The 13,993-nt window shown below is 45.2% G+C and overlaps 1 pseudogene across 1 annotated transcript in view; it reads right to left on the bottom strand.

Annotated features, from left to right (window-relative positions):
• The window catches only part of LOC310888787 (protein unc-13 homolog B-like), a 121,574-nt pseudogene that overhangs the window by 18,363 nt on the left and 89,218 nt on the right, over positions 1 to 13,993 (bottom strand). Inside the window, exons 19-22 of the transcript XR_014589233.1 lie at positions 4,423 to 4,519; positions 3,483 to 3,626; positions 3,248 to 3,325; positions 1,632 to 1,709 (exon numbers count right to left, since the gene is read on the bottom strand). The product of XR_014589233.1 is annotated as a protein unc-13 homolog B-like (transcript). The remainder of the gene's footprint in view (positions 1 to 1,631; positions 1,710 to 3,247; positions 3,326 to 3,482; positions 3,627 to 4,422; positions 4,520 to 13,993) is intronic.

Here is a 13,993-nt window from a genome sequence, read left to right as displayed (position 1 = left end):
AGGATCAATCTGCATCAGAAAAAGGACTATTCAAACTAGGGAGGCCTTGTTTACTCTAGCAAAACAAAGGATCTGGCAGATTTCAAGTCAAGAAGCAAAGTACTACTTAGTCTCCAAAAGGAAACCCCCTGGGAAGAGCAAACAATTCAGGCATCTAACACAACACAATTTATTGTGATCAGTGGCAGCCTAATGAAGTGGATGAGCAGCATTTGAAAAGAAAATAGAAATTCTTTCCAAAAAACAGCTTCCTAGCACATATGCCAGGTTTCTTCCTACATGTTTTACTTCTCACAGTCTGTGTTCCTCTCCCCCCCCCCACCTTTTTTTTCTTTTCTTTTTCTCTGATTCCACACAGCAGAGGAAATAGTGGATTGATTACCTCTGTTTCACCTTCCCTACCTCATGAGGAAGTCTTTAAAGGGCAGAATGCAGAGAAGAGGTTTAGGCTAGGAAAAGAAGCCAACAGTCTCATTAAACACTACCCTCTCCCACACACAGATACTATTTGACAGAGTATCAGGTGGTATTTTCAATCTGAATTATAAGGAAACCCTACTTAATGGCCAGCACTATAGAAAAAGGTAGCAAATTGATTTCTTAAGGGAAATTAAGTGCACATGAATTAAAACTTTATAAACCACTTCATAAACATGAAATCACAAATTTATTTTTTCCTGGGACAAAAAAAAAAGGCATTTAGCTACCATTGCTATTACAGCTGGGAGCATATCATTTTATTTCTTGATGTAATGCTAAGAAATTAGGATTGTTGAGAACCTTGCAGTTTCCTTTGCATCGTGGGGTAGATCTTTTTATAGAGATTTTTGCCACTTCGTAGAATGCTGCCACTAAGCACAAGACAGATTTGAAACAGCAGTACAAACAAAAACTGAGCTGCCCATCAAAGTGTATTTTTCTCTTGGCATACAGATCATAGCACAGGTTCTACCACAACACAACGAAAGAAAATGCACTTAGTCTTAGAAAACTATTTTTTCCTAACATCAGCAGCCTTTTCTTCATCTTCCCGAGTCTTGAAAAGCAATGAAAAAGAAAAAAAAATACACAGATTATATCAAAACAGAAACAGTGACTTGGGGGAGAAAATCCTTATTTCTGTAAAAATGGCTACCTCAGAACAAAGAACAAAAACTAAGAACAATATCTGTATTCATGTACACATCCAAGTATCCAGCAAAGCATGAGTACAGAGCTCATATATTTGCATGTCTGCAATATATTAGATATTGGACATTTAATGCAAAAGGCACTGTCCCACATTTATATGCCATGTAAAATGTCTTAATGTCAACAGCTCTCAGACCTGTACGTCTTCCTTCAGAAATGAGAAACCACCAGCCATGCCTACATCCAGCCCACATGAGCACAGTACGTATCCATTTTTTTCCCTCCTCTATACTATTCCGTACTTTGAAACACATGCTCCTGCATCTCATGATAAACTTAGTTGAAAAGTCTTCAGACATGGCTGCCCCCTCATGCTTGTGAAAGTGCCAAGTGTCACAGGGCTCTCCTTACGACTACAGCTTGCAAGTACTGGTATAACCCAAATTAGCTACTAACAGTGCAGTAGGAATGAGTAATGCCGGGTCTCTTAGCACTCCTACCTCTTTACCACCCATAGCTTCAAACATCTTCTCTAGCTGCACTCTCAGTTGCTGGATGTTATTCATCAGGATGCAGGGCTGATGGGACAAAAGCAGGTGCCTGTTACTGCTCAGGATGGCAACACATTTTCATAAGTGGTACAGTCTGTGCCTCACCACCCTCCCTAAAGTACCACCAGATCTCACAGATTTTCACAGTCAAATAGGAGGTAGGGCAAGCAAAAATTTCAGCACTCAAACCTAAGAAAAGTTAGTCCTTCTTTCTCCAGCTTGAAATGAGATGGCCGGTTCCAGAAAAACCCATATCAGGGAGCTCTTCACCATTGTACCTTCCTCCACAGTTTTACCACAAAAAAGAATCAGTGCCAGGACAAAGTCTCTGTCATGCTTTACAAGCTCCTATTCTACAAAGCTCCTGCCATGCTCTACAAGAGTCCCAGCTATGTTGCCTTTGGCCTCTTAATGCTGTACTGCACTATCTTGAATAGTGTAAATCCCAGATCAAAAGGGGAACTGCCAGCCAGAGCTGCATTCAGAGACACATGTGGGTTCTGCCAGGACAAGACTAAGAGCAACAGTCAAGGGCAGCCTGAGCAACTCTCTTCCCTCTGCAGTTTTATTTCCCAGGACAGATGGATGAGATAGGAAAACCAGCATGGGACAGACCCACGGTTCAAAAATGGTTGTTTTTTTATTTGTTTGTTGCTGACTTTTTTTTTTTTAATTTCATATCCTGAATTTTAGTTATTTTAGGATTAAACAGTAAGATAATTTCATGGATACATCAGTGTTATAAATGACTGAGTCCCAAATAGGATTACAATCAAAGTTTACAATTTATTAAATAAATAGAGGCAAGCAAACAGCGCTGGGTGCGCCGGGAGTCTCTGCTCCACCAGGACGCACACCTGTTACGTAAGGCGGCTGGTTTTTATGCTCCTAGGCTAATACATATTCATTACTACTTCTAGAAGAGGCAGGGTTATTATAATTGGTTTCCCGAATCCGAAGTCCTCCCAGGTGCACCTGCTTATCAGTCTCTGTTAGTTTCTCGGGGGCCGCTCGGACAGGGAGGCTCATATTCTTCCTCCTTATCTAGTGGTCTCTTGGCCGGCTGTCAGAAGTTACTGCACGTCCGTGCAAAGTCAGCAGTTTTTCTCTGAAGAAATCCCTTTGTTCTCTTCTCGCCTAAACCCAGGCCTCAATGTTAACCCTTCACACCCCTTAGTGGCACTAATTGCTGGACTATTCCTTACAATCAGTAAACCAAGAGCGCTGCTGTGTAACAGACCTAGAGGGCAACCTGTGTCCTTGTGCCTTTTTTCCCCCCTTTTCTTCCTAAATCACCTCTGTGATGTATGACCCAGCCAGAGAGACGGGAAGTTAATTTCATTTGGACCTGACAACCTCCAAGCCCTGCAAATCACCTTCACGACCTAGTTTTATTTTATGGCCAAGCCAGAGCTCAATCCATAAATGCCTAGGAATTATGATAAAAATCAATACTGAAAATATTTACACCATAAGCACAGTCAGGTACAATGCAAGAAAACTAGCTTCTAACTGTGATAATTATGTGAATCCCCAGAATAGAAGTGAAATTCAGCTGGACTCACCAGTTTCCCCTTGGAACAGTAGGACTGGAAGCTCTTGGACAGGATGTCAGCATATTGCATCAGCACTTTCCCAATAGTCTACACAGACAAGATGTGAGTACCGTTACTTGTCCTCTAGCAAAACAGAAAGTCTCCAGGAAATAAAACCAAAGCCAAAGACCACAGTTCTTCAAAACATCATACTGTTTTGCATCCCACTACATGCAGACAAACAGCTGGATGTTGAGGGTATTACCTTAGCAAACCTCCTATTATAATGAGCAACAATGACAGGGTCTGGGCACTCCAGCTTCTTAATGATCTCAAAGCTCTGATTGAGTTGGGTGAAGATGTCCACCACTGAGCAAGAGAACAGAGCATGCTCGGATGTTTGCTGGAACTAAAACAGAAGTACAAAGAGTCATTATCAAATGGGAGATCTGAAATGCACATATTTGGTGCAGGTCTCAGTCATCTTTATCGTTGGAGACAGGACAACTATACCAAAACCCACTTCTTCCTCAGAATTAGTCAAAAGCTCTCCAAAAGGCCCAGAGGAGCTAAATAGCCAACTATGTTGGGGCTACAGTTCACCATCCTTCACCAACTACAACATGACAAGCATTAAGGAAATGTAGCATGGTGCTGGAAACATTATTGAGATGCATGGCTTGCCTGTCAGTTAACAAGGAAAGGGGAGTGAAGAACTTTTTAAGACTGTCTTAATTTTAAGATATTAAAGAGAATGCTTACATTGACATCACAGTCTACAGTGCCAACATTCACTAAAACTGGAAGGCTCTTATTTTCCTTTGGGAATACTCAGTAAACTAAGAATAAGATTACTCTGTCTGTGGATTAAAGGTCACATTCTTACTGCATGACTAAATACATGCAAAGTGCCTTAGATTTCTATTACATATCTCACAAACACACGGAGAAGAGAGAATACCAAACCACTGGCTGACAAATTAACAGCAGCAGAACAGAATAGACATACATGAATGATATGCACCCTGCTATTAAACACTCTAACCTGTAGAGAAAAGTCCTATAATAAACAAGTTTCCCCAAATGTTCAGCATGCAAAAAGGGCTGTATCATCCATTTGTGTGACAGCTGAATTTACGGTGTTATTTGGTTTAGGGCACTGAAGTATGCAGCACCAAGCCCTCTACTCAGAGACACCTACATACCCCATCTTTTTTATCTCTCTCCAGAGCACCATTCAGGAATTCTAAGGAAACATCTTCATTTTCATCCAGCCACTGCATCACAAACTGCTCAAACCACCTGCATGAGGAACAGGAAAGACAGGAAGTTACAGCAAGAAACACAGCATTCCAACCAGACCTCACCCCAGCGACATGCCCATCCCTGCAGCATCCAGCAGATGTTTGGGTAAACTAAATACCCTCAGAATAACATTTGCCCTTCCTCATCCTCCAACATTACTGTCAGACAGCAGTGCTGTTTCAGCAAGCCTTGTGAAAGCTTGCTGCTGTTAGTTGTCTGAATAGTTATCTATGTGTACAGCCAAAGTTCCCCCACAGATCTGCACACAAACTCCCTGTGAGCAGGGCCTGTACCATCGCTTGGGCTAGACCAACAGAAAGACAGCCCAGCCTCTGCAGACTGCTGGTCCTGTGCTGTTTTTGTCTTTCTTCCCTTTCTTCTTCCTTGCTACCTTCCCTTCTTTTTCCCCCTGAGTACCTTCTTTAACATTTCATCACCTCAGAGTACTTTTATTGTATTTCTTCCCCTTTCACCCATGTGCCAGACAGGACAAGGGAGACCTCTATACTCACTATCTGTATGTGACAAGAGAGACAGCACACTGTCCTGCTGCCCATTTGGGTCTGCCATATTTCACATGAGATATGTGAACGAGTATAAAGAGAGGAAAAGAGTTTGTTTTCCAGGGCCCTTCAGCCACTTTATTCCTAGATACAGACATACTTCTGGGCTGCCATGAGGGAGAAGTTTTCTACACCTTAGTGCTGCTTTCCCCTTCCCCAAGCCTTCTCTAGAGCATCCTCCCATTTCTTTGGCCTGCTGACTGCATTGTGAGGATGCTTAAGATTATCTTCAGGTGATAGCACAGCACATCCTCCAGGGCTTGCAGGAAGCCCGCCAGCCCTGTAAGCAGCTTTTGCTGGTTTTATTTTAAAGAAGTACAAGCTTAGTTCATGCAAAAATTGCTAGACCAACAGTCTTGGAGCAGAGTCGAGTCCCCAAAGCAGGCAAGTCCTGGAAGCAGGACAGCAAAGTTTCTCTCTGCTCCCTCTCCTTACTTTGGAGAATAAGCTAAATGGTAGACCACATTCCAAGAAGCTACTGAAACAGCCACTGCTGTGTCTTAGGGAGATGCCTTACATGAAATGGCATCTGGAAATACAAAGTACACCAAACAAAGGGCTTCTACACAATTCCACCTTGGCTAAAATAAACAGTCAAGGTGAGAAGTAGCTTCAGCAATGGGATCTTAGAGATGGTCATCTCTCTGCTCTCTGGGACATAACCACATAGCACAAGTGAGATGATTTTTCCTGTCTGTGTTTAAGCAACAACATAACACATATGACTTTATTTAAATGTCTGTCTAGGATTCAACGCGTGCAACTGCCAACCCACTGCAGCTGAAGCAAATCCTCATTTCAAATATTACTAAACAGTGTTCACAAGTAAGGGAAAAAATGCCCATGCGTGATTTCAGTCCACACAAACGATTTTTATATGAACTTCACAGAGAATAACCTCCTCTAAATAAGCAGCTGTGCTCATGCAGATTGTGATAATTATGGGCTGACTTTGCAAAGAACATGAAAGCATGTTCCAGGCATGAGAGGGAGATCAAGAGCAAATTCACAGAGCATACTAGGTAGCCTTAAATACTCTCTACACTTTGAAACATAAAGCACATCAATGTTAATATTGGAAACTGTAACAGACACAGTGTTAAATGCCAACTGCAGCCTGTCCATGCAGCCTTATTTATTGTAGACAGTGAAAGTGTAACACTGTCATAGACATATGCACTTCCCATGTTCTTGAAAACTTCCTTTTAAATGGAAGTTCAAGCTTCTAAAAATCAATATATTTGGAAGTTCGCTGCAATTTTATTGCGCTTTCCACATTTCACTTTTAATTACAACAGCATATTTTGAAACTACAGATTAATCCTTAAAAAAAGAACTCGGACAGTTTACAAGAAAGCAACTACCCATCTTCCACCTCTTTCAGAGCTCTGAGACTGCAAGTCGCTGCTTCACACATCATTGCTCAACATAGAGAGAATTACTTTTTTGTGCCAGAAGCCACAATTTTGTCTCTGAGAGGTAGAACTACTTCTTATCATTCATCCTTGTTTATTGCACCGTATCTATAAGAAATGGCCATTCAGTGTTGAAAACAGTCATTGCACATTTTTATGGCTACCATATGTTGATATATAACTGCATGAATTTCACAGGTATTTTACTGTCTCACCGAAATATCTAGACAAAGGTGGTAAGGAAAAAGGTACTGTTCATTGGGGTGTTGTTGTTTTACACTTAAAAAAAAAAAAATCATTAGCTCCAGAAAGAGGTTTAATATGAATGTTAAAGTGCAAAGTGAATCACTCAGCTCAGGTTAGGAAATCTGTAACTACATTTACAAAGCCAGCCTCAACTTTGTCCTTTGTTGGCTAGCAGTAAAGCACAAAAGATATACATCATCTAATAAATACTTCTAGTCCCTGGGTACATTCAGGACCAAAACGTGCTTTGAGTTGTAACATAAACCTAGAGTTATCTTAGGACAAATATCCCTTACGGTGTTTTAATATCAGTTCTTAGGCTGTCGAGCAAGTAAGGAGGGACTCTGGGGACTACGAGGGCAACATATCCAAAATGATATTCAAAATAATCTACCACAGAAACTAATAAAAATAATTTGATTTCATGCAGAAATAGCTTCAAAATGTTGTTATATGGCATATATATTTTTCCTCTTGTCTGCTTCAATTATTGATCTAGAATCAAACGTTGTAATGACTCACACACCAACACACAAGGCAGAGGCTCATGGTGCTGTTTCATAGACATTCTGTGCTTGCAGGGGTTGGCACAGAATGGCTTGAGCTGGCACAGCCATCTCCAAATGATGTTAGCACAGAAAACCCCTCACTCCTGCCTGCAGGGAAAGGCAGAGGTGCTTTGCAACTAAATGAAAGTTTGCCTGTTGGTTGCACGATAGAAACATAACACAAAAGGCTCCCATTTCAGCTTGGCCATGAGCCTGGCTCCCGTGGTCTCAGACTTCACAGGTGAATTAATCTTGTTCATTTGTTGTGCTAATGTATGCGGGTACCCAATGAAAATTCAGTGGGCTTTGGCAAGCATAGAGGCAAGAAGGCAGGCAGGATTTCAAAGAGTTTGAGAAGAAAATGCTGTTTGATAAAGTGACCCAGAAGAATAAGACAGAATTTCAGAGGCAAGAATGCTTTCCTCATTTCTTTACATACCTAAAAAGCTAGTGATTTTATTTTTATTTTTTACAGAATCTGACACTTTACTACTTTTATCTGGCAGCTAAAAAGAGGAAGTTTTGAAGATCCATTCTCAGCTGTGTTGCTACTTCATTTTCAGAAACTGCTGCTGAATTTCAGAAAATAAAGGGAACATAAAAATTTCAACTTCAATACTTTGGAGCCTTCACCTTATTCAATTGTATCCCAAGACTATGAGAAATGTTTTGCATAGTTCCAACAAGAAATGCAAGTTTGTGGATAGCCTCTTGCCTGTTTATAAGACAAACATCTCTGCTATTTTCTGGACAGAGGCAAATTATTTTCATCTGAGTTTACTGATGGGCAAACTCGATGCATGCATGGACTCCTTTGTTTAAGGAAACTTCAAGACTGTTTAAGTAAGCTTAAGGAAGCCCTTCTTTGCTGTGCAGGTGACAGAGCACTGGCACATTTTGCCCAGAGAGGCTGTGGAGTCTCCTTGGAGATCTTCAAAAGCCACCTGGACATGCTCCTGGGTAACCTGCTCTGGGTGTCACTGCTTGAGTAGGGGTTGGACCAGAGGGACCCAGAGGTCCCTTCCAACCTCAGCCATTCTGTGAGTCTGTGAAGACCAAAAATATTTGTGATTAAGCTAATTAAAGTGTTACTGTGATTGATATGAAAGGTATATGTAGAAAGAGGTGAAGGCCATGCTTGAAATAAACATTTGTGCCTGATAATGTGTATTGTACTAAGATATGAGTGTGAAGTAACAAGGGAAGCCAGTGGCTGCACAAGTACATGAGCTCCAATGCTCATATACACAAAAGCCAGCAGAGCAGAACAGTTTGCAAAAGACAGCAAAACGAAACTGAACATCATTATCCTGACACAGGAGAAAAAAGGGATTAAGAATATGTAACGGCTTGCCTAACACTGCACTGATTCAGAGGCACAAAGAGAACCAGGCTTCTGAAACTGTCACTCCTGCACCCTATTCACTGAATGAATGCCTCTCACTGACCTGATTTGTTAAGCAAGGCCCACAGCCCAAGCTGGGGAATTACACCAACTGTCTCAAGTCATATTAGCATGCAGATAACACAAGGCTTGTACACAGTGGAGGATAGGAAGAGTATTCATAGAACCATAAAATCATAGAATATCCTGAGTTGGAAGGGACCCATAACGATCATCGAGTCCAACTCCTGGCACCACACAGGTCTACCCAAAATTTTAGACCATGTGACTAAGTGCACAGTCCAAATGCTTCTTAAACTCCAACAGGCTTGGTGCAGTGACTACTTCACTGGGGAGCCTGTTCCAGTGTGCGACCACTCTCTCAGTGAAGAACTTCTTCCTGATGTCTAGCCTAAACCTCCCCTGCCCCAGCTTGACACCATTCCCGCGGGTCCTATCACTGGTGACTAAGGAGAATAAATCGGCGCCTGCCCCTCCACTCCCCCTCATGAGGAAGCCATAGACCGCAATGAGGTCTCCCCTCAGCCTCCTCTTTTCCAGGCTGAACAGGCCAAGTGACCTCAGCTGCTCCTCATACATCTTCCCCTCCAGGCCCTTCACCATCTTCGTCGCCCTCCTCTGGACACTCTCCAACAGTTTTACATCCTTTTTGTACTGTGGTGCCCAGAACTGCACACAGTACTCGAGGTAAAGCTGCACCAGCACAGAGTAGAGCAGGACAATCACTTCCCTCGACCGACTAGCGATGCCGTGCTTGATGCACCCCAGGATACGGTTGGACTTCCTGGCTGCCAGGGCACACTGCTGGCTCATATTCAACTTGTTGTCAACCACAACCCTCAGATCCCTCTCTGCGGGGTTGCTCTCCAGCGTCTCATCGCCCAGTCTGTACATATAGCCAGGGTTGCCCCATCCTAGGTGCAGGACCCGGCACGTGCTCTTGTTAAACTTCATGTGGTTGGTGATCGCCCAGCTCTCCAATCAGTCCAGATCTCTCTGCAAGGCCTTTCCACCCTCATCCGAGTCCACAACTCCTCCAAGTTTGGTGTCGTCGGCAAATTTGCTCAAAACACCTTCTAGTCCTACATCCAAATCGTTTATAAAAACATTGAAGAGGGCTGGCCCTAAAATGGAGCCTTGGGGGACCCCACTAGTGACCGTCCACCAGCCTGATGTGGCCCCATTTACCACAACCCTTTGAGCCCTGCCTGTCAGCCAATTGCTCACCCATCATATGATGTTTTTGTTTAGCTGTATGCTGGACATTTTGTCCAGTAGGATCCTATGGGAAACCATGTCAAAAGCTTTACTGAAGTCCAAAAAGATCACATCAGCTGGTTTCCCTTGATCGACTAGATGGGTGATCTTATCATAAAAGGAAATCAGATTTGTTAAACAGGACCTACCCCTTGTGAACCCATGTTGGCTGGGACCAATGACTGCATTGTCCCCCAGGTGCGCTTCAATAACTTCAAGGATCATCCTCTCCATAATTTTACCAGGCACTGATGTGAGACTGACAGGCCTGTAATTGCTAGGGTCTTCTTTCTTGCCCTTCTTGAAAATTGGTACATTTGCCAGCTTCCAGTCTACTGGGACCTCTCCAGATTTCCAAGATCGTTGAAAAATAATTGAGAGAGGTCCTGCGATGATGTCAGCCAGCTCTTTAAGCACCCTGGGATGGATCCCATCCAGACCCATGGACTTGTATGGATCCAGAGGGAGCAGCAAATCCCGCACACGTTCAGGGTCGGTTGGGAGTTTGTCATTCCCTCTGTCATGGTCCTCCAGCTCAGGGCACCCTGGGTCCCGAAGCCCATCATCAGCATTGAAGATGGAGGCAAAGAAGGCATTAAACGTCTCCGCTTTGCCTATGTCCTTGTCTGTGAGGTGACCTTCCCCATCAAGTAGCGGACCTCTGTTTTCTTTGGTCTTCCTTTTTCTGTTAACATATCTAAAAAAAAACTTTTTTATTTTCTCCCACAGACTTGGCCAGCTTCAACTCTAGTTGGGCTTTGGCCACATGAATTTTCTCCCTACAAACGCAAACAGCATCCCTGTATTCCTTCCACGTTGCCTGACCCTGCTTCCAGCAGCCGTACATTTTCTTTTTTCACCTAAGCTCCAGTAGAAGATCCCTGGTCAGCCAGGCCGGCCTTCTGCCCCGCCTGCTTGACTTCCGATATTTTGGAATTGCCTGATCCTGTGCTTTTAGGAGGCAGTGCTTAAAGATTGACCAGCAGTGATGGATGCCAATGCCTTCAAAAGCAGTTTCCCAGGGGACCTTGCTGACTAGTTCCCTGAGCAGCCTGAAGTCTGCTTTCCCCATATCCAGGCCTGAAGTTTTGGTGGCAGTTTTCCTTCTGTTACTAAAAATTTTAAACTCAGCCACTTCACGGTCACTATGGCCAAGACAGCCGCCAATTGCCACGTCCCCCACAAGACCCTCTCTGTTCTCCAGCAACAGATCTAGGAGGGCACCTCTCCTAGTTGGCTCCCTTAGCACCTGCACCAGGAAGTTATCATCTAGGTTCTTTAGGAACCTCCTGGACTTGCTTGTGTCGGCCATGTGGTGATCCCAGTTGACGTCTGGCAAGTTGAAGTCCCCCATAAGGACAAGGGGAGTTGATCTCGAGGCATCTCTTAGTTCTGCAAAGAATAATTCATCGGCATTGTCATCCTGTCCGGGTGGTCTGTAATAGACTCCCACAACAACATTCCCTTTATTTGTTCGTCCCTTAATCCTTACCCAGAGGCTCTCAACTTTGCCATCCCCAACTTGAAGTTCCACACAGTCCAGCCCATGCTTCACACACATCGCCACCCCGCCACCTCGCCTACCCTGCCTGTCCCTCCTGAAGAGCCTGTAACCATCTATTGCAACACGCCAGCCATAGGACTCATCCCACCAGGTTTCTCTTATGCCGATGATGTCGTAGCTGTGGGACTGGGCCAAGACTTCTAGCTCATCCATTTTATTCCTCATACTGCGTGTGTTTGTGTAGAAGCACTTCAAATACTCCTCACTGCACGCAGCACCTTGTGGAGCAGACTGAAGGACCTCAGTAGCACACAGTCCCTCTGATTCTAGCGCACCATCCCTTAGCTTATCACTGGTGTGCCTGGTTTTATCCCTTTCCCCCTTCGACTCTAGTTTAAAGCCCTGTCTATCAGCCCTGCCAACTCCTGAGCAAAAATCCTTTTCCCCCTCTGAGAGAGGCGCATCCCATCTGGTGCCAGCAGGCCCGCATAGACCTTCCCATGATCAACAAACCCAAAGTTCTGCCGGTTGCACTAGTCCCGAAGCCATGTGTTAATGTGATGAGTCTGCTTGTCAGCATCAATCCCCCCTATCGGAAGGACAGAGGCAAACACAACCTGTGCCCCTGATCCTTTAAGTAGTCGCCCCAAAGCCCTAAAGTCCCTTTTGATTGCTCAACTTCTCGTTGCTACCTCGTCATTACCAGCCTGAAAGACCAGTAGCGGGTAGTAGTCGGTGGGCTGTACCAGGCGCTTGACTTTCTTAGCGAAGTCTCTCACCCGAGCCCCAGGGAGGCAACAGACTTCCCTGTGGGTAGGGTCCGGTCGGCATATTGGGCCCTCTGTCCCTTTCAAAAGGGAGTCCCCCATGACAATAACCCTTCTTTCTTTTTTGACAGTTGATGTAGCAATGCGGGGGTAGGTTGCCTTGCCTTAGGCACCCTCTCCAACTGGGACGGGCTTTCGTCTACTTCGTTGTTCTGACTGTTGTGTTCTAGACCCTCATACCTGTTATATAAGGGTAGATGGGAAGGTGAGGTGGGCAGGGACAGGACTTGCCTACCACCCCGAACAGGAACCTGCCTCCATTCCCCTCCTTGGCCTAGGTCCCCTCCTACTGCCTGGCGGGATGAGGGAACTTTTGTCTTCTGCGTAGCAGGAGACATTTGTGCTGTGGCAGGCTCGTGAGTCTGTCTCAGAGAGGGTAGAGTACACCTCCACCAGTCAGTTTCCCTCTCTGACTCCCTGATGCTCCTGAGCCTGCTCACCTCCTCCCGAAGCTCCGCTACCTGGCTGAGCAGCTCTTCAATCTGGGCACACCTCCCACAGGCATACCCCTCGCTGCTGCTGTCGGACACCAACAGTAGACTCGGGCACACCCTGCAGCCCAAGACCTGCATGGCTGCGTGTTTCCCCGAGCCCTCTGTCTGAGTAGCCACGTCGGTGACTGCGGCTGGAGAGGCCGCAAGAGATGCGGAGGCCATGGTTTTCTGCCTGGTGGATACCATGGCTGGGCTCTTCGCAGGCAGGTTACAAGCACCGTTGGGAAATACCGCTGCAAAAGAGCGGTGAGGGGCCCTGCCTGCTCGTCCTACCTGCGCAAACTGCTGCACAAACTGCTGCGCCACGCCCTACTGACACCCTGTTTGCCCGTCCTGGTTGCCTAGCTCCTGGTCGCTCGTGCTCCCTAGGGGCTGCTTTTGAACATCTGGGGAGGGGGCGCTGCTGACTCCGCCTACGCCTCGTCAGCCTCCCTCGCAAGGGCTGCTGGGTCCTGGCGGCTCCCTTGGCTGCTTCGAGTGGCTTCGATGCCAAAAAAAAGCCCTGCCCACCTTGATCCCCCGCTCCGCTGCAGAATGCATCTGCCCCGGAGCTGATCGCCTTGGCGAGTGCTGGCATTCAAAATGCCAGACTGGAAACACAGTCCAAGCAAGATGTTTTTCCAAGAGGGGCAAATGCATTGTGCTGCATTTGGACAGCAGTAAACAGTCATACACCAGATGGCAAGAACAGGTAGGGAGGACACTGTCAAGGGTGCCTGGGGGCTGGCTTATGACCACCTGGAAACATCACTGGTGGACAATATCACTGAAGAAAGAAAAAGAGTCTGCTATCATCCCAGTGTACTAGAGCAGAGCATTGCCTGCAAGGCAAGGCCTAGATAAAACATCAATGTCTAAGTCTAGGTGTTTTATGTCCAGACACAGACCAGGTGGAGAAATGTGAGTAAACCTTACTTACAAGGAAAGCTAGGAACAAATGGGAACAGGCAAAAGACTGGGAAGGGACATTAGAAGAACAGATGCCTCTTGTAAAACAGGAACAATTTCTTCTGTGTCCAGACTGGTATGACAGGATATAAAAAGCTCCAGCTGAAGCAAGGAAGATATAGAGGGGAAGACAGTGAAGTGTGTTAAACCCCCAAAACCCAGTGGAGGGATAACAGTGAGATGTGGAGCAATCAAACTTCTGAAAACCAGTTAGACACCGGTCAGAAACAATCTAACTGCTTCTGCCTTAGGCCAGGAAAGGAC

The sequence above is a fragment of the Anser anser genome (genome assembly GCF_964211835.1).
Source record: "Anser anser genome assembly, chromosome: W".
Lineage (NCBI taxonomy): Eukaryota > Metazoa > Chordata > Aves > Anseriformes > Anatidae > Anser > Anser anser.
The sequence above is the reverse complement of the archived record's forward strand: the minus strand, read 5'-3'. Positions and strand labels throughout refer to the sequence as shown.